Source organism: Corapipo altera, unplaced genomic scaffold, assembly GCF_003945725.1.
Source record: "Corapipo altera isolate COAL_440 unplaced genomic scaffold, ASM394572v1 60935, whole genome shotgun sequence".
Lineage (NCBI taxonomy): Eukaryota > Metazoa > Chordata > Aves > Passeriformes > Pipridae > Corapipo > Corapipo altera.
The window spans coordinates 933,531-960,143 of NW_020885003.1; the positions used below are offsets into that span (position 1 = coordinate 933,531).

The following is a 26,613-nucleotide window of genomic DNA, read 5'->3' on the forward strand; positions in this document are numbered from 1 at the left end:
CATTTTAGGGGTTATATATCAGACCAAAGAGAGAAACAAAGAGAAAAGGAATCAAAGGAAATTGTCACAGATGAGAGGTAGCAAAAGCAACAAACTTTTTCTCCCCTTCTATAATTGACTGCAGAACAAAGGCAGACTGGTTTAGTTAACCATAGGGTGTAACAATCAGGCTTGAGGTTAAACCTATTTTCCTGAGGATAATTTACCTGAGTGTCACATTTGTAATAAAGACGTTTTTAGGTGAGTGATTAGAAACTAGAAGAGGGAACACTGGCACTGGGATCACAGTCAGGTTGAAGGCCACAGCTGCAGATGCAAGAAGAATTCCACTTCATCACAATATAGCATTTTAGAAAGGGCAATACTTTTCCCTAATAGACTGGTTACCTATTGGTGTTTCTGAGCATCCTAATACTCTTTTACTACTTTAACAAAGACATAATCAAAAAATGTATTATTTGACTAATAACTGCAGTAAAGTGTTTTTCAAAGATACTTCAGTTCAATCTTAACAGTTTGCTTGAACCGGGTCTTAACCTCTCTCTTTCTACCTTATTGTCTGGGGTCCATGTTAGTCTTTGTCTCTCAAACCCTGGATGTTTAATTATATGTCCAGAACCTGGAGTGGCAGAACCCCTCCTGTTTTACAGTGGGCCCAAACTGCCTCCTTCTCTTCTCCCACTCAGGCTCTTGCCTGCTGATTCCTCTTAAAAGCTAAACCTTTGTTTCCAGTTTCCATCAGAGTTGCTAATGGAAGCTGGCTAAGGGAAAGGAAACTGAAAACACTGCAGCCAAACTAAGGAATGCAGACTGCAGACTTAGAGCAGATCTTAGCAACTTAGTTTGTTTCAGGCAGCAAACAGGTACAACTTTCCACATACAGTCAAGCACAAACAGCATAGCAAAGCAGTTTACTTACCTGGGCTACAAAACCAAGTCATTGGAAAGAAAATGAAGGTTGTAAGGGCTCAGATGGAAGTTTACATGTACCCACAACCATTCTTGGTTGTTCCTGTGGGAATTTTAGGATGTGGTTAGGTTCTCACGTGTCATCAGCTGTGACTCTGACACAGGACAGGGAAGTGTAACAGTGCTCAGAACCATGTCCATAAAATCAAGCCATTAAGAGTCCTAAGTGGAGAATTTGGACTAGAGCTGCTGATGGACAGTGAAACCACAGACCCATCAGTGGCCAGGAACAGCTCTCCAGTTCTCTGTAGAGGACTGAGTGATTTGTCTTCTTTTATAGAGTTTTTTCAAGTCTGATTATGGTTGTTACACTGATACAGTGAACCATGCATTGGGATCTGACCTGATCTGCAGAGAGTCCAGGTGAATAGGAATTACAAGCTAAGTTAGGATCTAGTTGCTGAGAAATTGTAAGTTAAGTTGCATGATAAATTCTGTATTAAACTACCTATTTATTGTAATAAATTCTGCAGTATGAAAATCATAATATAGAATGGTTTCTGAATTTTGTTAAGACTATAAAGCTTAAATTGTAACTATCATTTAGTGCCATCATCACTCTGCCAAGGATTCCTGAAAGAATCTGTCCATCCCCACCATGTTGGCTGACAGCATTCTCCACTTCACTCTCTTATGGTCTTGGCAATGCAAGTTTCCTACCTCCAACAGTTATGTCTTTGGTGTCTAGTTTCATTTCACAGTGCCAACTCTCTACAAATGATGAATCTCTGACACTTCACCAGCTATAACACATACTCCACGGGTCAGAAGATGCACCTGTTGCAAAATGTGGAATATGTAACATTTTTTAAAGAAAGGATGTTCTTTGATGTTTGATCTTTGTGCAGTTTCAAGCCTAAAGAACAAGAAAGGTTTAATCCATGAAACAGAAAACAGCCAACAAGCTCTAAGTGATGTCCAGGTGTTGGAAAGACAAATGACTTGTTGGTAGAATTACCTTAAGGCTTGACACATTCCAATGATATCAGACCTAGAGGGAGTTTGGGAAGAAGATTGTACCACTGATAGTGGACATAGGGAAGGCAGAATTTTCAGGCCACAAGGATATTTGGCAGAACCCCTAAGATAAGGAAGAAACTAGTAAAAACAACCCAGCAACTGTGCTGAATCAGCTTCGACTGGGTACAAGGTAATTCCAGCAGGAGCAGATCGAAACCACTGACTCACGGCCACCGACCCAAGAAATCCATGGGCTCAAACAAAGAGAAAGACTGAACAAGCAGACTAATTAACATGAGAAGTGAGAGAATCATTAACCAACAGAAAATAGAATACTGCTTAATAAGAGAACTAGGTAACTTGTAGCCAAGGAACATTAATGCCTTTGTTTCCTAAACAGTATCAACAGTGAAAAGTTTTGGCAGTTGTAATGCTTGTCTTTGTGGATTTGCCATCCAGTGCCCCTTTCTGTGCAGAACTGCCAGTACATCAAACACGTCCACTCTGTGCATGATCAGCCTTTTGTGCACTGGGTGCAAGAATCTATTTTTGCAACACACCTAAACTAGACAGAACCCACTGCTTTCACCTGGGTGTGTACCATGAAGGACTGCTACCTGCACTGGGCCCGTATTTATTATTCAGAAAAAACAAAACAAAACAAACAAAAAACCCCACTATCTCAAGATAAAATTAAAACGTACAAGCTCTACTGTATTTTGGTCCTAACAGCTGATCAGTGAAATCTGTGGAGGAGGTAAGCAGTTGAACAGACATGAGCGGTAGTAACTGTATTTTTGAGGCGAATAATCTGATCCTTCTGCACTAAACTTAGAATTATTATAAAAGCTTACCAGAGGTTTAAATATCAGGGGCTGCTTATATCCCATATTTCTCCCTTCCAGCTGCTGAATTTTCCCTAAGCTGGCAGGCCTACAAAGCATTCCCAAAGATATAGTAGCTGGTCAGGAAGGTGCAGAGACATGCTAGCAAGCTGCTTCCACTCAACAAATGGAAATCCTACGTAGACCATAGAATAATGCAGTTTCATGGGGACTTAAACACAAGTGGATTCGAAAAACAAGGTTAGTTGCTTATAACCCAGGCTTGATAGACAAGGTTTAATCTTCTATTAGCCCACATCACAGATGATTTCATACCATTTTAATCACTCTTGCCCTGGGCATTATTAACCCCGAGGAAGGTGCCTTCATAACCTGCAGGGTAACAGGGAACCTCAACACGTGTTTCTCTATTCTTTTAAGTCATATATCCCCGTATAGCATTTTGGGGTGAGATTGATTACGTTGTGCCCACACCGCACCATCTCTTAGGTGCCTTTACAGCGGGGAGAGCCTTCGCGGGGTCTTTTGTGTCGGGACGATATCCTTCGCTCGGCTGCCTTCGTCCCTCGTCCCATGCTCTCAGGAATGATACAACGTATGACATCGCTGCCTCCAATCCCGTGCCACCGCTCCGTGACAGCCCCGGCAGAACCCCTCGGGTGCTCTCGCCAGCACGGCGGGGCGAACCTGCGCTCCCTTCCCGCGGTGTCCCCGCATCTGTCCCCGCATTCGTGCCCGGCACAGCCCCGCACGACCAGGACAGCCCCGGCCACCGGCTGCTCCCCCCTCGCCCCTCATCCCCGGGCTCCCGAAGCAGTACCGCACTGCCCCGCCCGTGCCACGGCGCTCCCCATCCTCCCCGCCCACCATCTTTTCCCCTCCCAGACAGGCACAGCCGAGGCGAAGCGGCAGGCGGGCGGTTGCCTCCATCTCCCTCCCCTTTCTCCTCAGATGGCCTTTGCAGCCGCTGCAGGGTTATTATTACAGTCCGTGGCTGCTCCCTGCCTTCCCCCCCCACCCTTCCATCCCTCCACCCCTCCGCGCCGCTGCGCAGCGCCCTGGCCCCGCTCCCTGCCCGTCCTGGCCGCCGCCCAGGGGGTGCGGGACGGCTTGAGGGGTGCGGGATGGCTCGGGGAGGGCGGGATCGCCCTGGGGGTGCGGGATGGCCTGGAGACAGCAGATCACCGGCTGTCCCGGGGGCTCCTTCGACTTCGCACCCCGCAGAGCGACCGCGGCTCCCAGACATCGGGAAAGGGCGGGCCGCGGGGCTGCGGATTATTGCAGACTAAGCAGTCTGGCGCTGCAGCAGCGTGCGGGGGGAGGCGGGCGGGCGGGCGGGCAGGGGGAGTGTGTATGTGTAAGGCGGTGTGTGTGTGGGGGGGAATGGAGCTGGCAGCTGGCCAGCTACCATCAGAATTAGCTCATTGTTCAGTATAACCAGCCCTGGCAAGCAAAACCCAGCCCGAGAGAGAGAGGGAGAGGGAAAGGGAAAGGGAAAGGGAGAGGGAGAGGGAGAGGGAGAGGGAGGGAGGGAGAGAGAGAGAGAGAGAGAGAGAGAGAGAGAGAGAGAGAGAGAGAGACTTTCCCCCAGCCACCCCCACCCCTTTTCTCTTTTTTTCTCCGAGGCTGCACTTTGGAAGAGGTGCAGTCATTCTTACCCACACCCCCTACCCTCTCTCCACTCCCCCAACTATAAATTCCCTTCTGTAGCATGCTGCCCTTTTTAAATCCACATTTGTGTTTCAGATCTTGTAGAAAGGACAGAAAGTGAGCAGGGACCGGGGGCTTTTGTCTGTAAGTATATGCAATTCCAATCCACAGAATTTTATTTTTTTAAATTAATCCCCTCTCTCTTTCCCTGCCCCCCTGCCCTTCCCCCCTTCCTCTCTCTGCGTCTTTCTGTTTCTTTTCATTTCTTTTTGTCCTTAGCCGGACTTTGCTGCAGCTTGGCTTTCCCCTCTCCGCGCACATTTCCAAACAGTCTTTTTAAAAGCAGATGAGAAAACGTGCAGTATATGTCTTTAACTCTTTGTCTTTGTGCTTTAAGGCTGGATTTCTAGGCTGTGGATTTTTCCGCACACATGCAAGGGGAAATGAGCAGTGATTTTCTATAATGTTTTCCTTTTTTCTCGCTTTTGCACTCTGCAAACACCAAAACGTATTTTTGAACCTAATGCACTTGGCTTTGTTAGCATGCATGCAAGGCTCTAGGATAGGTTTATCATCTCCTTTCTTCTCCCTTGTGAAAAGAATCTCCCTCTTCTCCGACTTGACACTAGATTCCTCTCAGGCTGCCGGGGTTTATTTTTAGAAAGCAGTCATTCTTGCAACAGCCTTCTGTGTTTTTGCATGTGCAGCAGTTAAATTTTGGGTGGTTCTTTTGAGAAAAAAAACAAAAAACAAACAAAACCAAAACAAACCATATTTTGCTGAACATGTAATGATGTGCTGCTTTCTTTCAAACGTTTCTATGTACATTTATGGATATAAGAGTTTGCAGTTTTTAATCCAGTATGTATGTGTGTGTTTGTGTACACATATGACTCATACCTAATTACATTTCATACATACATGCTAAAGGTAAGAAATATATAATCAACAGAAGAGGACTTAAATTTTTTGTCATTATGAGACAACTGATAAAGGAGGTATGCTACAAATTCGGTCAATTAAGAGAGTGATAATTTAAGGTAAATGAGGTAGGATCTACTCTTTTTTCTCTCCCTGTTTAAAATAAAGGGCGGTTGTGGAACAGAGAGAGAGGGAGAAAACTGGAGGTTATGTAATGCAGTGCCATTTCCAAAAATACATAGTCTCTGGGCCGTTACATTGTGTTATACTTGTTCCTTGATTACAAAAACCCACACTTTGTAGTACGCCTGGGAACAATGGACCGCAATTACTGTAAGCATACAATGACAGCTTTTTGTCCTCTTGACTGATTTTTGCCTGTGTTAGCCATTAGGTATACTGCTCTTCAGAAATGTACTGAGTGCTAAGAATAGCATAGAGTTCTGCAAATCCAGGTACCAGGGATTCCTTTGTCCTATATTTAAGCCTACAGACCACTGAAGTGCAGAAACGCATGATACATAACCACTTATGTGGTTAGAATAATTTGCATGACTTTAATCTTAACTACTGAAGTTAATACTTGGTTCATTCACTGTTAGGCTGGAAAAAAAATACTTATTAAATATGGTGACTGTTGGAGTTACTTTTTTTTTTCCATTTTTAATTTTTTTAAAATTGCTTTCAGATTGTTCTCCTTGTGCTACTTGAGAGAAACTGCAATCCCAAGACTTAACAGAATCTAAAAATGGTAAGAATCAGTTGCTTTAGCACAGAATCAATTTTTTTTTTGTATAAATACAAACACTATGTCCCTGTTCCCAATACACATTTATAAATATGACTTTTATAAGACATACTTTTTGAGGCTATGGGGATTTGCCATACAATAACTGATGTACTCTGAAAACCTCCTTATGTTGGATCTTTTATTTTCTTACAACCTTTGAATAAAAATCTGAAATCCTTCTTTGTGCAGTAAAGCTTATTTAATTGAAACAAGAAATGTTTAGGTTACTGTGAAAAATACACATCATAACACATGTAGCAATATATGCAGACAAAACAATGTCCAATAATGTCAACTCTGACACCTTCCTTCCAAAAAAGAAATAAATAGGTCATTGCACTGAGTAAATGAACCATATTTAATGTTAGTGTTTCAGGGAAGTACTTAAGAGGCAAATTAAATTTTCTTATTTGGTAATGTTTTCAGAAGGTTAGCATTTCTTTGTGACACAGATCTCTTTCAGAAAAAAATGGCTAGGCCTCAAACCTGACTGAATTTACAGGCACTTGGTTGGAATGTATTTATTGAACAGTAACCCGTTTCCTTCAGTGTTAATTGTGTTTGTCTTTAGTGATAAAAGCTCATATGTTGAACTCTGAGATACTGCTGCTGACAGACAACCAATTTTAAGGATGAAACATTATACATCTAAATATGGTATTCTCTGCAAAGGCCTGTCTCAGCATCAGCAGGACAAAGATAATATTTTTTTTGCAGAAAAAGGGCTCAAAATAGGCAGATTTAGTTTAGATGATTTGTTATCATGTAGCATTCTTGATTGAAGATGCAACTATTGCTTGGAGCATATCTCAAAACACGTCCTGACATAAATGTGATGTGTTTGGGGCGCTACGTGATAATATGGTGGCCAAACACCTGTAAATTTGTATGGAGAAATGCTTGAAGTATCATTGCATAGGATATACATTAACACAGAATATTTTCCAAAATGTGAGGTTCTCAGGGACATACTCTTATTAGGATTGGGTTGAATTAATTGCATTAATATTATCCTGTCTGGTTCTGGGGTTGTTTCAATTTGGGGGAGAGGGGATTATTAAAATAAGCAAATACATACTCTGTTATAAAGGCTTTGCTTTTGTTTTTGGCTCCTTGTTTTATATAATTTCTCTCTGCAAAAATAAACTTGCAAATTCTGGAGTTTTAGTCTGTTCTGGAACCTACTTTCATCAAATTGCTTTGCTCATCTGTGTATAAATGAATAGATGGGGTGGGGAATTAAAAGGGAAATTATTCACTTAAACTGTGAATAGAAATCATGTTAAAATACATGTTGTTCACACACAACTGTGGAATATTGGATAAGGCAACTGTTTTCCTACCAACACCAAGGTGACAATCAACCACATTTTTAGATGCTATGCAGGCTGCTATGCGCAATATATGCCTATCTATGGAACAAAAGATTATTTTAAATCTAGTTAGACATAAAATAGCTGCTGATTTTTACCAGCAGATAGTTCTATAAATCTAGCAAGGTTCCTGTAATAGTCAATGAAATAAGTTTTGTTAAACCAGTCTCTGGACTAGAACATAAAATACTAATTAGAACTATCCAAATGCAAAAAATAAAATGTTGTTACCCACCTGTCTAGTCCCATTGTTTGTTTTGCAGTGTAACATAAATAAAAATCTCATTTAGCTGTTTCTAAAAGTTTTTTATTTGTCGAGAAAAGTCCTAGTTCAACTTCTTTTTTGTGATCAGAATTAAAATGTAAGAAAGATTAGGTTTTGCCCCAAATTGCAAGGTTGCTTAAGATGTGATACTAGGCAGAATCTCTTCTCCTACCACCACCTCTTTTTCCCTTTCCTTCACTTCCGGCACACTAACACTGAATGCAATTCTAAACCAGACCACTGACATACTTTTCTTGCAGTAATGGACACACTTGTCTTTGGCATATTTCTTGTATTAATTGCAAATATCTCCCTAGCCACACTAATTTGCAGAAAATATTCTTCTTCACATATCAACACTGTCTGTGCTGAAAGATGTAATGGTAAAAGTGTTTACTTTGTTTTTAATATCACAGCATATGCAAAGGCTCTGTTCTGCTCTCACTGGTCAGTGAAAATTCAGCTGTTGGATTCACCAGACTGTGATAAACCTTTAAAAATGGGGGAAAATGGCTTGCTTATTTCTTTGCTAAACTGGAAATTCATTAGTTATTTAGTTAAGCTTACAGTTAAAATTGGGAGTATAGGACTCCAATGAACTTGGTAAGTGAGAACAAATGAATTCTTGCTTTAAGTGCAGTCTTACTGTTTCTTAATGTTCTTTTTCCAAAAAATGTTTCTTAAACAGTTTGCAAGTAAAAGCAAACAATTTAACAGACTAGTTTCCAATGCTGCTTCTTTTTCTAGACTTGGAATTAGAATTTCCTCATTCCTGATTAATTAATCAATCTTTCTTGGAGCTGTATAATAATAACATCATGAATTTAAAGAGAAATAGGTGAAAGACTGTACTTTATTGCCTTCTTATAATATTAATTCATGGACATTTTGAGCCATCTTACACAAGAACACCTGCCATTTGAGGATCTGTTCTAACCTGTGCATATATTTCCATAAGTGTCTACCTTAAGGGAGAAAGAGTCTTTTATATTTATGTGCAATGCATGAAATCCTGAGGTATTTAAGTGCTTATTTCCATCTGAAATGCTAGAATTTCTGTACACCACCTTCATGGGAATTGCTGAATGACATAAAATATAAACTAAAAATTGAGTGCAAATTAAAGTGGAAAAACAGACTCTAACTAAAAAAGAAGAAAAAAGAATAATTTAAAAAATTTTTTCTTCCCCAAGTGATCCAACCATTGAAATAAAGGAACTTTTCAGAGAGTAAGGAAGTCTTAATTCCAGTTTTCTCTGACCTCAAAGAAGGCTCTTAGCATAACCAGAGACAGGTTACTGTTTGTGGTGGGGGTTTTTTGTTATTTATTAATGGTAAATGATTGTTTTTAAAGAAAGAAATCATACCATCAGTTTAGACACTTGACGAAGGGGGCTGTTTGTTTGCTTCTAAAGCACTTAGGTGTGTTTTTTTCATCTCACGTTGTGGTTCATTTCTGGATTTCAGGTTCGGTTTTGAGGGTTTGCCTTGCATGTGCTAAGGAATTTAAACCGACAATACTAAAAAAAATGTGTATCAGTCAACAGATCCTTAATAATTTAATTTTGACCTACCTGAAAATAAACAAAAGATAACCTAGAGCAGATCATTAATTTAATTCTGACTTTCCACCATTAGATGATTACCATTAGATGACTTTTTTCTTAGTCACCAATGATCTGGAATCTCCAGGCTAGGTGTTGTGCAGTGTAGCTGTGTCATCCCAAAGCAAAAAGGCCCCAGAAGTAGGTCATTTGGGCCGAATGCTTCCCATAGTATATTCTTGTATGAACTGCATCTGTTCTGAGGTTATTCTGTTGTTTACATTCTCTGCATTTTATAGTTTTACTTGTGGAAAAAAGAGAAATATGGGATGATGACCTTTCAGAGTGAAAACAGTTGGAAGAAAAGCTCTTCTTCATTAAGTCAGAGAGAAAGAAGTGACAACCTGCATTTGGTTGAAAAGAATCATAATTTCTTTAATTTTTTTTTTTCTTCAGAAGGGGGTAGAGGGTTTACAGGGAAATTCATAACAAAATTTAAGTTAGATGAAGATATGTATGTAAGAAAGTCTGTGTTTAAGATTTCATCCCAGTTTAGTCAATACAAACCTCTTTTCCTGGGAGTTACATGCAGATGTCTTTTACATTTCATAAATTTCTGGGCCTATGAAATGATTCCACCTTGGTTAGAACAACTCTTCATAACTCTAGGGTTATCTGTGGAGAATGGAGCTTAGAATCAGTCTGGCAGAGGCATTATTTGGAACCTTTTATATGCTCTGAGGAAAAAAATTAAAAAGAGCAAGATACTAGAATGAGACATTATGTCTCTAGACACACACGACACACACTGGACAAATGCAGTTCTTGGTCTGGTGTGAAAAAACTCATACTTTGTTGATTATTACCAAACCTGGCACAGGAACTGGAATCTCTTTTATGGTAGTTCAGAGCTGCATAGAACCTGTAGAACTGTATCAGACCCTCTTCTGTTCATGTGTAACATGGGTAGAATTTGGTTGAGAAAATTTGATTGGAGGTGAAAGCTAGCAGTTTTGGCCATCTGAATGTGTATATTGTGCTTTTTTATTATGCTTATGTATTGTGCGTGAAGAATACATTGTGTACAGTGTGCTCAGTGTTACTTGATTCCTGAAAAGTTTAAGGGAATTAAAGCTTTCCAGCTTACAAAATTTATAAGCAGAAATACAAAATGATTTTTACAAAACTTCTATCAAGTCACCTGTTGAACTGAGCAGGAAACACAATTTTAGTTGATTATGAGTAGAAAAGAAGGGCTTAAAAAGAAGTAATGTTTGCCCAAAGCTATAGATAGTAGGGATAGTTCTGTGGTACAGCTCATATGTACATTAAAAGACAAAAAACTTGTATATACATGTTTCTACTCAGTCACAAACATTTACACACTGGGTGCTAAAATTTTATAACTATGCCCCAGCGTACTTTATTTGAACAGAACTGTGTTGACACGTAGAATGGGAATACTAGATCCAGGAAAAAGCTTTACTAACTCTTTTCTCTAAGGCTGAAATCTTGGAAAATCAGAAATAAGAATTAATATATATACCTTGTAACACTACAGTTATGACATTGATTTTTAAGACTTGGGATCTAAGGCCATCACAGGATAGTTTAATAAAAAATATTTTAACTATTTGTATTTTGGTTTTATTTCAAATATTTTTTCACCTCATTAAACCACATTGGTTGAGGGTGTGATCTAGAAAGGTGCAAAAAATGTTATTTTCAAATGTTGAATGTAGAATGATAGTATGAGTCACTGTTTTAGTGTTAAATGCAATTCAATTTGCACTTCTGATCTGGCAAATTCACAGCAGCATTACTGAATGAATCCCTATGTACATGTTGCTGGGAGGATTCCTGATGTTTCCTTCTGTAAATACTGCATTAAAAAAAACCCTCAAACCGAAAAAGAACAAAACCAAAACCAAACAAAACCAACCTAACAAAAAAAAAGAAAAAAAACCAAACACACAACCCCCCCCCACACCCTCAGAATAAGTAGGATTTTCTCATCCTACAGGAAGAAGTGTCTGTGGATCAATTTTGTTAACACTAATCTGATTGTCTGTCTACTAGCTTAGCATATTTATGTGGGAGCAAGTTGAAAAAAAGTAACAAGAAATTTGTGCGTTTTAAGCCTTGGCTTAACATGTACATTGTCAGAAAGAACTGAACTCTTCCAGCACTGATGTTTAGAAGGCACACACTGGCACCACAGAGTTAGTCAGAAAGGCCAGGTTAGAGAGGAACAAATTTTCCTTCTTCATTTTAACATGACTGTACCTAAATTTCCGTCATAAAAGAATATGAGTTTACATAACTCTGTTCCTGCTGGCAAAAGAAAATCCTGTGGAAATGTTGGTATGTGTCCTTACCCTTAATTTCTGAGCTAAGTAATTGTATAAGGCAACTTGGAAAACCCCAGAAAGAATACTTGGCAGCAAAAGTTCTTTCCCTGTGTGTTTCTGTTATACAAGTCCCAGAATCCACAGATATTTTGTTACTTTCAGCCTACAGTGCACACATGATACACTTTGTAGTTTTGTATCTGGAGTAGCACTTAGTTCCATTAGATGGTACTAGAGGCTGATAATATGGAGACTTCAGGTAAATGTGCCATAATGCTTTCAAGCACTGGTTACAATCATCTGTGGTCATTACAACCCTTTTAATGAGGTAAGTACTGGCTGTACAATGTGATTCTGTCTCTCATTTCCAAGAGCGCTGCTGGGGCTTCTAACGCTGGCCTGAAACATGCTGCTTGGTCAAGGGGCTGGCATCTCAGAGGCAGAGGCAGCGAGCTTGCCACTGCTTGGGGAACAGCATCACTTTTTGGATTTCTGGTTATCCTTCTGGTATGTGTGAGAAAAGCAGTTTCAGTCCAAAACAGTCTATTGAGTCTTCTGTAAGCTACAGTATTCAGGCCATTAATTTAGAAAATTTATAGGAAATTAAAAAAGGAAGCACTTCTGAGTCTGCTTGGTGTATACATTTTGTGTACCCCAAAACTGCAGGGCTAGATCTGAGAGGGCACACAGGAGAAGCATTATTCTGGCCTGACTGTTCTTATTCTTTCTTCAGGACCACCTAATGGCCTTTTTTGTGGTCTTTCTATTAAGATTAAAACTCAATGGAGTGAGGAGACTGGACTAAATGAACCTTTTGCTCTGCCTGTGACCATGTTCTTTTTCTTCCTCCTCTGTTGCTCAAGTAATTTGTCAATGTTGAATAGGAAACTACTGAAAAATTTAACTATGCAGCCTTTGGTCCAGCATTTTGCTGCCATGCTGTGTGTTCACCTGGTTTTATAGCAAGAGACTTGTTCTGCAGTCACCATTAGGTGTAGATGCAAATAGTTACTAATTAAACTCTACCACTAATTAAACTCTACCTTATTGCCCTTGAAGAGCAAATTACAGACTCCTATGCAATTGACCGAGAACTTGAACATTGTTTTAATTCTCAGCCTTGTTATTATTGTTTTTCTGTGTGTTGAATGTTAAGTGAAACAACAAAAAGGACTACTGTAGTACAGAGGCAAACAAATGAAATACGATGAATTGTATTGGGCTCTGAGTTCAGTTTTCTGGAGGGCTCTCATTTTCTTATTATAATTTCTGTGATGTTTTATGATCTCAGAGTACATACACAGAAATTTAACAGAGGAATAAAGTGATTTGCAGCCATTTTATTGCTTCATGGAACTTTCCATATAATATAAATTTATTTATTATTTTTGTTCTGAAATAAATGCATTTCCTTCTCTTCCAAGGAGTGCAATACTCTGGTAATCAGTATCTTTAAAATTCATTAATTCAGTCAGAATTTAGAGGAGCATTTATGACGGTGTTCACAATATAATGTTTGATTTTTTTTTCTCTTATTCTTTGCATGCATGATAAACATTAACAGTGCTTTGCAATGATTTTTGCATATTAATGAAATAAAAAAGCAGAATGACAGTACTTGTAGCACAGAAGCCAGATTCATCCTGACTATTGCAAATTGATTTCTCTACCTAAAAATTGCATTACGTTCAGGCAGTGTGGGATGGATTCCTCTCCAGGGAAAATTAGAAAGTGTTTTCTATAATTAATCTCATTCAATCATGTATGCCAGAAGACAGCTAAAATTTCAGCTTAGGGTTCTTACCAGATAAAGAATTGGGCAGAAGTCTACTGACTCCACATACAAGCTTGATCAGCTTGTGTTGTCCCCCTCCTCAGCACCATACTCACCCAGTTTTGGAGACCAGTGGTCATGTAAGACATGTGGAAAATGTGCTTGCTCTGAACACTGAAGTTCAGAGTTCTACACTATCTACCCAACATCCTTTCCTGCAGCAGTAGAGCCCATTAGTCTTAGAAGCATGATTTAGAAAATTTTGCACAGTCCCTCAGACAATTTTCTTTTTTATGACATGAGATGCTCAAAGTACATATATAAAAGATGCAACTTGTATAAGATGGATGAGGACAGGAGTGAATTCTTTGAACAAGCTGATACAGATGACCCAAGGTAGGACACTACATACAAACAGACACTTCAGTGTAAATGGAAAAATAGAGAACTTAAGAACAATGAAATAAATGATAGATGAAGACTGGTTTAAATGAGAAGTTTTTTCACTAAAATCTAGAAAAGCTACCTCCAAGGTCACTTACTTATGCTGTGTAGGGAAGAAGCAAATGACACTCTATTTTGTGAAATTGACAAAAATTGCAGAAGTGATGAACAAGGATTGCAAAAAAACCCCTAATGAATAAACTTTTTAATTCATGTGCAGTGTGGAGAGGGGGATGCAAGGAAAAGCATACTTGTCTCATTTAGGTCTTTTCATCTCTATGTGGTTGTGAGTTTGAGTCATCAAATGGGGAGGAATAAAAAGCAGCACTAATATTTTCCCCATGAAAAGGCAAAGACATCAGAGGATGCTGATGCAGAGAAGTCCAAGGCAAATTCAGGTGTACAGTTGTCCTGTCACATTCTGCTGATGCCAAGTATTAATTATCACTGTAATGACAGGTAAAGTCTCACCAAAAAGGTGGGACACTTGGAACAATCCCATCCAGATGGAGGATCATCATATAATTCTTCATTAGTTCTCTCAATCCATTTATATAACTTTCTTTACTCTGGAATTAACCAACTGAAATACTTGTAAATTATTTTTTTTTTCACCCATTGATTTTTTAATGTTCATGGTGCTGATTTGGAAAACAGGGATGACAGAAAAACTTGCTGCTCTGCCAGTGCATTGGAAACATGAAATCAGATTATTTGGGGTAACTACCACTGCACCTCAACAGCAGGTTCACACTTGTGGTGCAGAGCCAGTCAAAAAAGCAAACAAGTTCGCAAAATTGACAGTCCTCACACCTGTTAAACCACAGCATTTTAAACTAATTAAACTAAGGTATTTAACTTGCATTTTAACTTGGGCAGGTTGTGGGTTTTGATGTTTCAACATGGAAAGCTTCCTCACTGAGCCTTTTTCAGTCAGCTTATCACAATAGCATTATCCCATTTGATCATGTGTGCAGCTTCTTCAGTACAACAAAGGTTCATCAAAACTTCGAGGACTCTTTGAAACAAGGAGTAATGATGAGCACTCTTGATGTGGCCTTATCATTACCCTCTGCAGAAAGTTCAGATAATAAAAAGTGTCTGAGAGCACACTGCCACCCAACTAAACTCTCAAGAAGCAGGGACCATTCAGCTGTAGGTATTAAATCTTGTGTGCTAGGTTTGGAACATGTGAACATTTATATTATATGCTTTCATAATGTTCTCCTCGCAGTGTTAAAAATAAACTACTGAAGATGGGAGCACTAGAAGGAAGGCATTGTTTCCAGCAAAAGAATTCCTTTCAGTTTTGTTTAAAATTAGTTAGTGAGGTTTTCATTAACAAAACTATCGATTTGGTGCTTAAGCCATGATGCAGTAAAATTGTCTGTTTATGCATTTAGATTGTGATTGTGGGACCTTGGTTACAAAGAGAACTTTTTACTGCAGTGGGAGGCATTTGTGGGAATTGAGAACTTCATGGTAGGATGTACTGGGGAAAGTAGATATACAGCTCTAACCACCTGGTAACTAAGAAACTTTTTTTTTTTAAAAGGAAAAGTTATAACTGTTTAAACTTCACAGGCAACTATGTCACAATTTTTCAAAACAGAAATTACATTGTGTCTTAATTTGGAAAGAAAATCTTCTGGACACTTTCAGTGATGCTAAGACCAGCCACAAAGGAAATAATTTACAAATGTTCCTCAAGTAGCTCAATTTCATTGATTTGTGTCATTGCAACACAGGGCAATGGTGGTACAAAAATTCATTAACTACTTGAAAGAAATGCAGGTACAGAAAGGAGGAGTAGCATTCCTTTCCGGCTATGCAACTCATCCTTAGGAGAACTGTGTAAGAGGATGGCCTCTCTCTGCTCTGGATTAGGCACTACAGACACACAGGGCAACAGTTCTCACAGCTGCACAAGTGTCATTTTAGTGCTGTAGATAGAAAGAGCACACCTCTTTCTTTCCTTCTTTTCCACACACACCTCTTGTTTTAGTCCCCTGTTCCTTCTGTGACTGCTAATCCATACAGGAAATCCTTTCCTTATAGTTTTGTTTTGGGTTTTTTTGTTTGTTTGTTTGTTTTTTGTTTGTTTTTTTTTTTTCCTACAAGCTACTGCAGAACTACTAGAGAGTACCTTTTATTTGTAATTATGAATTTCTAGTGTACTTGCCATAATTTCATTTTTGTTTTCATTCCCCCCCCCCCCCCGCCCTCAAAAATTGGTTTATGTGACAAAGAAGTTATCTGAAACTTCACAAAAGCTGGTTACTACTTTGCTCAGAGCAGTTAGTCTTCTATAAACTTTTAGTTAAGAAACTCTGACTGCAGTTCAATACCACTGCAAGCCTTGAATGAGACTTGATAACAGGAATTCTGCTGTGGTCCACCAGGGGGGATGAGTGGGAAATATAGAAAAAGTAATTCCAGTGGCTTTCTTAATTGTTTCATAACTATAAAAACTTCAGGAATGTTATTAGGAGAATGTTCATTTTACTAAGTTTAGTATGCTGTAAATCTGGGGGCTTTTCCCTCTTGATGAATCTATGTGAATGTTTGAAAGATGCTCTTACTGACTAGGAATGAAGAGTGGGTACCAAGAAATTAATTTCAGCATTTTTATGTGACTGATACAGTATATTTAGTTCAGCTATGTTAAATTATTTTGTGTGTCTGTTTTAAAGCTGGGTAAAAGATTGTGCTCCCCTACAGCTACTCTTTAAGAGGACATGGCTTAAAATGGGAGAATAGGAATTGAATTTTTGAAATGCTGGTAAAACAGTCTTTGCAATAGCAGGAGTTTCTCAGTCTACTGGGTAAAAGAGAAAAGACGACTCTGGAGATCCTTCTGTTTCTGAAAGAAAAAGTATCAGCAAGTAGTTCTGGAGCCTGGATGCTGTAAGAGCTCGTAAATAGACTGGGCATTTATTTTGCTCCCTTTTGCTTTTTCTTTAACACTAAATTTTATAATTTATATAATTTCAAGAGACTGGAGGCCACAGAATTGAAAATATAATCTTAATAGATCATTCCCAGTTTCAAGTTGGCCTCAATGTTCCAGACAGAATTGCATGCTGCTGTAGAACAGTCTCAAACAGCTCTTCCCAGATCAGTGGGTTTTTTCCCCTCTACTTCTCCAGCTGTGAGTGAATGGTTTTGCATATCACATGTTCTGCCAGGAAGGCAGGATCCCAACAGGGTAACACTGTTAGTCAGACATTTAGGGATGATCCACTCTGATAATTTATGGATGAAGTTTACTAGCTTAACTTTTTAATTAATGATTATCAAATACTGAGGACATCAATATGAGTCAGAGTGTGACTCTTATACATTGTGTAGACTTGCAGTAACTTCAGTCTTCAGTCCCTCCTAAAGCTCAGTAATTCTGTTCTGAATCATGACAGTTTTGGTTTTTTTAAGCCAAGCCTGAACTTGCATAATAATCACACAGGAAGTACTAAGAAATGACAATTTGGTGTGTATCAATGGAAACATTTATTTAGAAGTGTTTGCTTTATGCTAACAGCTGGAATATTGTAACCCTTACATCCTACTCTGTAATGGAACATTGCTTTGCACTTTCTCCTCTCCCTATAGCTCATCTTGCAACATTATTATCAGTTGTTTTGAGCTGCTGTAATTAACTAAATGTTCTTACTGTGTTTTTCTAACATCCCAGTTATCAGTATATTTGAACATCTAAGTAGTTTCTGCATTTATAAAGCATGTAGCACAGCAAGACCTCATGGTTTGGTTTTTATTTCTTTTTTTTTTTCCTGGTGGATTGTAGTAAGTTTTAAGTAGACTTTCCTATACCAGCATTTTTTTTTCCATTTCAGAATCTTCCTCCACTAAGTCAGGATCCAAACCATGATTCTCTTTCAGCATTGCTCCCAAGTCAGATACTTAAAGTTCTTTGGCTGCCCATTCACAACTTTGGTACACTTGTAGCAGAACAATTACTGCATGTGGAATATGTTCATGTGATTGTTATCTACCAGTATGGGCCACCAGTATGTTTTGAAGAAATATTAAGAAAATGGGACATTATGGGTTTTTTTTCTTTACAGAAAATTTCTGTGAGAGGTAACCAGGGGATTGTGTAGGGTATTTTGATTGTGGTGTTTGGTTTTGCTGCTTGATTTTTTTAACCTTGGAGGATAATTGTGAGTTTATCTTACAATTTACAGCTTTTTCCTCCTGTCCCATTCCCACCCTTAAACTGCAGTTCCTCTAAGTTTTTATTAATTTAAGTTGAGGATTTTTATTTTGTCATTTGACTTCAAGTGCTCATTCTATTCCTACTAAATTATTAATAGGGATAACATGGCCTATGGACTAATCTAAATATATCTCAGGCTCCATGGAAAATATAGAATGTCATATCCATCATAATGACTAACACTGTATTCTGATGCTTATTCTGTCCTCCTATATACATTTTTGTATATTTTGCTGGTTTGAACATGCATGTCCTGTGGTAGAGCTGAATTCCTATTGCTACTTCCCACCATGAGTTTTCGCACAAAAAATACCACTACACAATAAAACCAAGACATATTTGCAGAATGGGTAATAAGCCATTATAAATAGCAGCTAGAGAACTCAGAGGTTACTTGGTGTCTTTTATTCAAGTGTTTCAAATATTCAGTGTGAACATTAACTGATGAATTCACAGAGTGCCCTATCCTATGTATCAATTATTTTATGTCAGACATACCCAGAGAGCTTAACTGGCTTGAAAACTAGGGTATGAAATCAAGTCTGTTGCTTTAACTGGGAGAAAGCACTGTGGATTGTACTGCAGAAAATCATGGGAGAATGTCTGAAAGCAGGTATTGCCTTGGGCTCTGTGCCCATCTCTGTTTTCTGCCTTACAGTAGAATTCAGCACTTTCTGTTGGAAAGATGATTTAAATAATCTTATGATTATTTTTCTAAGCTACAACTAGTTCAGTTGTGCCAACTTATAGTGAACTTGCATCTCCACAGATATAAAAACATTCCTCCTGTTTCATTATATGTGCAGCAGTAAGCAGGTGAGTAAAACTGGTCCACCAGTTATTTAAGTGACAATACAAGTTTTGATTCCTAAAGTGCAAACAAATTTGAATGGTGTAATTTTTAATAGCCAGCTCAAAATATTGACAGTTAGACATCCAGATATTGTGCAGAAAGAGTTCAATTCACCAAATGCCAAAGGCCCACGAGACAGAACCAGGAGGAAAATGAATTCAAGATCTTCGGTATTTTATGTAACTTGCAATTCACCACTTCAGTGTTTCATGAGACCAAGATGAAGGATGTTTTGGTCTTCATCCTGAAGTTGAGGTGCATTAGCTTAGCATTTATTCACTCTAATCTCCCACTGTAGTCAGTAGACAGCTTTGGATCTTACCCATTTTCCATAGGAAAATTTTTCTATAGACATTGAATCCTGCTCCCAGCTATTTTATTGTATCTTATAATTTGTTGGATTTTTTTTTAACATGCAAAATACAGGGTGCTAACATAGAATTATAGTTTCTTCAACGATCTTACAAAGTTCTAGTTCACAGTTCATTGTGAAAGGATTATCAAAGGTGTGTTGCTCTTGTCTGCTGCAGTCATCAGCAAAGGTAATGAACTTTATTAAATAACCTTTTACCAGCGACTTCTGGAAGAAGAGAATGGGCATGTTGTCTCGCAATATCCTCAGTAAGTTTAAAAGTATGGACATCCTCTTATACAGGATTTTTTAAAGATATTTAAAACATTGCATCCTGTGCACTTTTCTTTTTTTTTTTCCCCAAACAGCCTTTTGAATGCAGATTGTCATAAACAGTGAAGTTGTAATGCTCTAGGGACAGATGTCATGGCTACAAAAAATATGTACTAAGCATTAAACACAGCTAGGTCTGTGGGCCAAGCTCAGCTAACATTAAACTTGGTTTCAGTAATGTGATCTGTCATATGAACACAACTTTACTGCATTTAATGAATGTCTCTTTGTTAGTAAGATCTTGTATATATTTATGTCACTACAGGTTTATCAACCAAGGTCAATGACTTGGGTAAGCCAGAAAGTCTTTCCAACCAGCGGAGGGGATGGGGGATTTCCAAAGGTAAAGTTATTTATGTAATTTCTTTCATATAACAAACAATTTACTAAGATGAAAGTTTTCTGAAAAAAAAAAATAAATTGCAACTTCAATGGATTTCATTTTATGACTGCTTTGAGAAAGTAGCCAGCTCTCATGATTTCATCATGAGTCTTATGTTACTCTGTTTTTCTTAAAGCCTTGGCTCCTTGTTCCAGGCAGTTAACTGAAGATTTCAGCTTTCATTTTAAAATTATGTTTTTAGCCTTCAGGCTTGCAGAAAACATGGACTTCTGCTGGCTACACACCAGAAGGAAAACAATTTTCAAGAGCTCATATTTCTTGAGCCTGTCTCATGATTTTACAGGCTTGACATCTGAGTTTTGAATGCTTAATTTTTGCAATTCTCTCTTAGCAATGCAGATGAAAATGTCAGTGACAATGCAGGAGGAGGAACCATGTGGTGTTGTTTATCTTTTGTTAAGTTTTTTGCTTGTGCTTTACCTGTTAAGTAACAAGCATACAACGCATGGCAGGTTTCATCTGAGTTTGACAAGGAGTACCCCCACATACAGGCAGAAGATGTGGCTTGTCACATCTTTAGATGTGACAGGATTCATAAGATTTTATTCTGTTACCATTGCTGGCTTCATAAATGTGAAACTGGATATGATATGAAATCTGCATAGCAAAAGTATAGCAGTTACTCAGAACCACAGAATGTACATGTTTTATTTTCATATTCCCTTTCATTACTGACTCAAGATATGCGGGGTGGGAAAAAAAAAGAAGCAAGTAAGTAAAGAAGAGATCACGTGGTAAACTGAGGAAAGAACATGGAAAATTGTTTTGATTAAGTTTAAGTTATTAGCTAGACTTCAGCTCCCTGTCAACAAAACTCTGCTGTTATTGCATCTGGATAACACTGTACTTTCTGCACTTTTTCTCTGTAAAGGAAATTCTAAGATTTATAGCTAGACTATTTGCAGTCTGCTATTTTCAGACTCATATGCCAGCATGCCAGTTTTCAAACTAACATATATGGCAGTACTGCCACTCTTAACAGCCACAGTATTCCAAAAGTTCAGCTGAATAGGCTGATAGCCATGCCAGAGTATGTGCTGTATATGGTCATACTTGCATCAAGTGAATTTGCTAACTTTGTGAATCAGCTGTGTGCTAGCTAGATGGGTTTTATTCAAAATTTCAAATTAGCAGCTTTACTAAGTTCTCATTCATCATTAAAGTTACTCCTAAAACACAGTAATGAAGCTGTGAATTATGTGCAGCATAGTTAGTAGCAATGCTGCATTATATAGGATTTCTGAATAGCTGTGGTTTTGTGCTGTACATAGATTAAAATAAAAATTTATGTAAACAGATAACAGTTTCTCAACTACTTAAAAGGTATTATACACTTTTTCCCCTTACAATCATTGGATTCTTGCTTTTTAAATACAGTGTGGTTTTTTTCTACCCCTTATATAATTCTTCAAAAGATATTGGACATGTGCTTGTACAGGGACCAGCTTTTAGAACCAGCTCCAAATTTTAATTCACAGCTGACCTTCAAAAGTAACTTGAATATTAGTTGCGCACAATCCAGCTTCCAGCAGAGTATCAACTTCGACAGAATCTGTATGTCTTTGGAAATTTTTTTTCATCTGTTGTATAAAATTAATTAGGATAAATTGTTGAAGAAAACTGCACAAAGTTTTCAGTCCTTCAGCTGATCAGTTTTACCTACTCAATATCAAAAGGCCTCAACTGCTAAAAGAATAAAGTAAAATTAATAGATTTTTTAAAACTATTATTTGAAATAAAAGTGTTGGGTTTTTTTTTAAAATTATTATTTTCATGCAACCAACAAATGTAAAAGGATACAGTTCTTAAAGGCAATTTATTTCTAGACCTAAGAGAGTCATATGGGACTTCTTATCTCATGACTGTATGGCAGAATTTCAGGACTGAGATTGTTTTTACAGCTGAAAAGGAACTGCCCAACACAATGCTTTTGGAAATTTGCCCAGACCTTTTGTCTGTGCGCCTGTTTGCATCTGTAAGTTTCTAGTTTTCTTCTCACATCCTGTAAATGATGCACAAGTAGCAAATTTATTAAAAAAAAAAAAAATATTATCATGAGGATGGAAGAGTCCTGTGAGAAAACAGGTTTGTGCAGTCACTAAAATTTAAATGTTATTTTCTCATTTTGAAATTCTTATAAAGTCCCCAGTTTGGCTCCAGCAAAAGTATATTTCTACTCCTACTGCTTTCCCTGGCTTTCAGAGCCCTTCTGCATATGTACTGACCAAAGTCTGCTCTTTTTCTCCATTTCTGGATGCCCCAAAGGAAGAGGTCACCAAGAGCAAGGGATTTTGCTCTGTGTTCAACCTGAAAACTGCTCCTGACCATGTGCAGTGCAGAACCCCATGAGGATTTCTTCTACCTAAATGCAGAATTTATCCTGTAAACTGTGATAAAGGCAGTGGGAGAGCCATGGGGTGACTTAATTCCCAGCACAATAAAGGTAGCAAGTGTGGATGTCCCAGCAAAAATTCTGACTTTGAAGAGCCAGGAAAGCAAAATTGCTGAAAATTGCACTTTACTGGTATTGTGGAACTGCCATGTGCTCAATTTCTAATTCACAAATTTACAACTCTCAGATAAGAAAAAATGAAACCTGAAGAAAACAATTCCTTTAACAAAGAGAAGCATTCTGCTTGTGTCACAGACATGTCCAAAGCCATATGAGCAATAAAACACCTTTACAATTCTAATCTGTTAAACACAAACCCCACCAATTTATTTTTCCATACTTACAATATATTACTAGTTAAACAAATTCTTTTTGTTTCAGATCCCATAGTGGCATAACATCAGCAAAATACTTTAGGCACACGCTTAGCCTTTAGGCTTCATTCTAAGGCTTAAATTGAAATACATACTTAAATGCATGACTGAATATTCACAATTAATATGTATTGTTAAACAAGGTCTGTCTGAGGCAGCTGGCTTATATGGCCCATTATCTTCTTACTTGCTCAGAACAAGAAACACACTGCAGGGTCTTTAGTGTGCTCTTTTCAATGGATTAATATAGGGAGGTGACTTATTAGTATATGTTAGCTGCTTAAGCAGTAAGGTTTTTAAAGATAAGAGGTCTAAACTATAAAAAGTTCACTTAAGATGGTCTTTCATAAATAAGATGCGTTTTTAGGTTGGAGGTCAAGTGGATCCATAAAAAGGAACTTGGAGCTCAAAAAAGACAAGCAAACAAGTGAATATATTGGTAGATAATACCATCAACATTAAGGTTTTGGTTACACTGGTTGGTATTGAGCCATATTTCCAAAGGGGCTTGGTGCCTGCCATCTGTTGATTCATGGCTCTGAGTTTTACATTACGGCATTGAGACCCTGTGTCTGCTTTCTGAGCTTCACATGTGCAGAACAGATAATTGCTCATTTTCAGCCACGGCTGTGTGCCAGAACTCCTGCACACACAGCACCTGCTGGTGCAGGTTTAGACCTAAGCTGCCTCAGCTGTTATTAAGGGCATAGAAATGGCTTGGTTGGGCCAAGTGAGTAAAATGAGTAAAATGAGTAAAGTAATTCCGAGGAGTAGTGTAAGGATGACCTGCAAGAAGGGGTTGTTGCTCCACAGCTTCTTTCCCAGTGACTTTTCTTGGATTGCTGAGGCCTCCCAAGCTGCAATAGATGTCCAGATTCCCCTGTTCAGCAGTGGAGGGTGGTTCCTGGCTCAACCCTTGCATTTTGGCTGCTAGGACACACTCATTCATCCTCAAGTGACATGTTTTTCTCAGATGGTGCAAGAATTGCCTGGTTTTCAAGCAATCCTTTGCTCTCTATAACATCAGTATTTATAGGTGATTCAGTCATGCTTGGTAGATGTTTAATTCTCAACTAAAGCTGGGGAATTATGTAAACCTTAGGGTAGGAGAAGGGGGGACTCCACCAAACAAATTTCTGTGAAGCACAGCTAATACCAGTTTTTCATCTCCACAGGGGAATCCCCCCATCTCGAAGGAAGTGAATCGCAAGAAAAGTGAGGTGGAAGGGGAGTGCCTGGTTCCAGTAAATGGCTATGGACGCCACTTCACCAAAATCAATTACCTCTACTCTTATTAAACATTATTTCTCCATTCGTATTACATATGGTGTATGGGTTTGATGAGGTCATGGTGTCATATCTTGGGGATTGTTTTTGTGTAAATCATCAAGTGTAAGAAGAAACTATGGGACTCTGAGCCTTGCTTTAGAGAATAACAGTGGACAAATGTGTACCATAAAAACTAGTTTTTAACATTCTAACTCAAGCGAAAGCTCTCAGAATTTCACACTGTGAATCCATGTTTACAAACATTACAGGTGGGCCCTCAGGCCTGGTTCTACCACAACAATGTCTTCCACTACTCAAACTCCACAGCTCACATGAAACCGGTTAACAGCTCTCTCCATTTCCACCAACCTGAACTGCTTCTTGCAGAGGCTGAGAGTCCCCCTTTTTTCATTTAGATGTAACAAGCCTAGTAGTTTATTTTCATTGATTGTCTGTATATCTCTATATTTTATCCATGTACTCTTTTGATGTATAGAAGTAGTATGAAACTCATGGTTTCCTTGTGGTAAGTGATCGTGATGCTGCCACGGGATTTGAGACACTGATGAATGGTGCTATTTTGGACTTTAAATATGCTCCTTGGCAAGGTAGCTCTGATGGAGTTATTTTTTATTTCCATGTTCTGAGAAGGTGTTGGTACTTTGTTTTTCTGAATGTTGTTCTTTAGACTGGACTGACTTGTTTACTTGTGTCTTCAGTGTGGCTTTCTTATTCAGTGCTGTAGGTGAGTAACTACTTATAGCATACAAGTGAGGAACTGATTCCCTATCAGTGTCCACTCACAAACATGCAGTTACAGTGGGAGCAATCACAAAACTGTAATTTACATAAAATCTCCTTTCTGACTCCTGTCCACCTTATGGAGAAAGACGAGCAATAATTTTCCACCAACTTCTCAAAGTCTCTTGATTTTTGTCTTTTTTTCTTACAAGCCTTTTAAAAAGAAGGGACAAGTTTTAATGTCCTCTTCAAATCCAAAAAATAGGGGATATAGTAAGAAAAATACAGCAAATTTCTGGGAGGAGAAGTCCTAAAGGGGAAGAGTACATTTCCACAGTCCTGTCAACATGTGGACTTTACATTTTTGTTCTTGCTCCCAGACTACTATCAATACAAAATAACACAAACCACAAAACTAAGCAGTACCATCTACTCATGGAGTGTTGTTGTGTTAGACACAGTCTGAAAGCCCACCTTAATTTTTTATATAATTCTGTCTTTTAGCTCTTCCTTTTACAGGGCAGGCCTTGTTCTGAACTGTCTTAGCTTCTGACTGTTAAATACCAATGCATGCACTGCACTTCCTAGATTTCTTTCCCTTCCCCACCTTCTGTATCCCTTTCCTTGTACCTTTTATTTTCCAATAGATTAGATACGTCTGTTGTGCTGTATATAGAGCAAGAAGTAATATTCAGCAGTCGTGGCATTTATGTATAGTTGTTGTGTACTGCTGAAAATGCAGGCTTTTGTAACAATGTGATCTTTAATAATGCACTATAAGTACCCAATGTATTTTAGCTATTTTAGTAGGATTTGTTCAATAAATACGCAAGCTGTAAGGGTAGCTGTGATGTCTTTGTTTCCTTATTGCAATAAAGGGAGGGCTCCTTTTCTGATGGTTTGCATCTGTTCTTCATCTGCCTTCTGAGGTTTGTTTCAGGAATATGTGGTGAAGTAAAAGGTGATTCCTTTTGTAGCTATGCTAAGCAGTAGCTATTAAGATAACCTGAATGCCAAACCTGAATCTGGGAAATGATATCTTGCTGGACAATGGTAGTCATATACTTTGTCTTCAAGAGTGTGGAGAGGTTGGGTCAGATGTGACACTTGATGCCATTTTAGTAATCCTAGGAAGACACTGTGGGGTTGTGTGTGGCAAACACAATATGTTTCATTTTCCACCTCTGATAAACTGGATTAAAAGGTCATTTTCCTAGTGTATGTAATCAGTTTAAAATATTGTTGATACAGCGCTCTCTTAAAAATACTTTTATTGGTGGAAAAGTAACATACACATTTCTAAGGTTTAGAACATATACTGGTTTCATTATAGCACAGAAAACAGATACACTGGCATTTAAAAAAAAACCACAAGCAATGGCCTACCAATTAATACCAGATGTAGATCTGCCCCTGAAATTTTCCAGTCATGAGACCAAACAAGTGCAATTCCATGTGCTCTGACTGTCTATTCCATTGAGTGAATTTACACAGGGATTGAGTTTGGTTCAATTAGTTTGATTGTATCACAGAAAACTGACCAGGCACATACAGCATCTGATCCAAATGGCCACTGATATCACTGTAGGAAACACAATAGACAGCAGTGTATTTGGACTAGAGCTAACTTTGGTTACAAAGCAGTTTCATCTATCTGTAGTATATCTGTATTCATACTAACAGTATATCTATATGCATACATCGATAAGGATATGTAAATGATGAGAAACAGTTAAGTGTCGCTGTTAAAGTCGGGACAGGTAGAATGACATAAAA

At 38.3% G+C, this 26,613-nt stretch overlaps 1 long non-coding RNA gene across 2 annotated transcripts; it reads left to right on the plus strand.

Annotated features, from left to right (window-relative positions):
* Positions 1-4,294: 4,294 nt before the first annotated feature.
* Positions 4,295-25,681, plus strand: LOC113958714. Of its 2 annotated transcripts, XR_003531589.1 has the most exons (5): positions 4,295-4,416; positions 4,521-4,568; positions 6,034-6,096; positions 19,924-20,001; positions 24,003-25,681. It is a non-coding gene; the product is annotated as an uncharacterized LOC113958714 (long non-coding RNA). The 2 variants fall into 2 exon arrangements; XR_003531588.1 differs by having other exon boundaries at positions 4,352-4,568.
* The last annotated feature ends 932 nt before the right edge of the window (positions 25,682-26,613 follow it).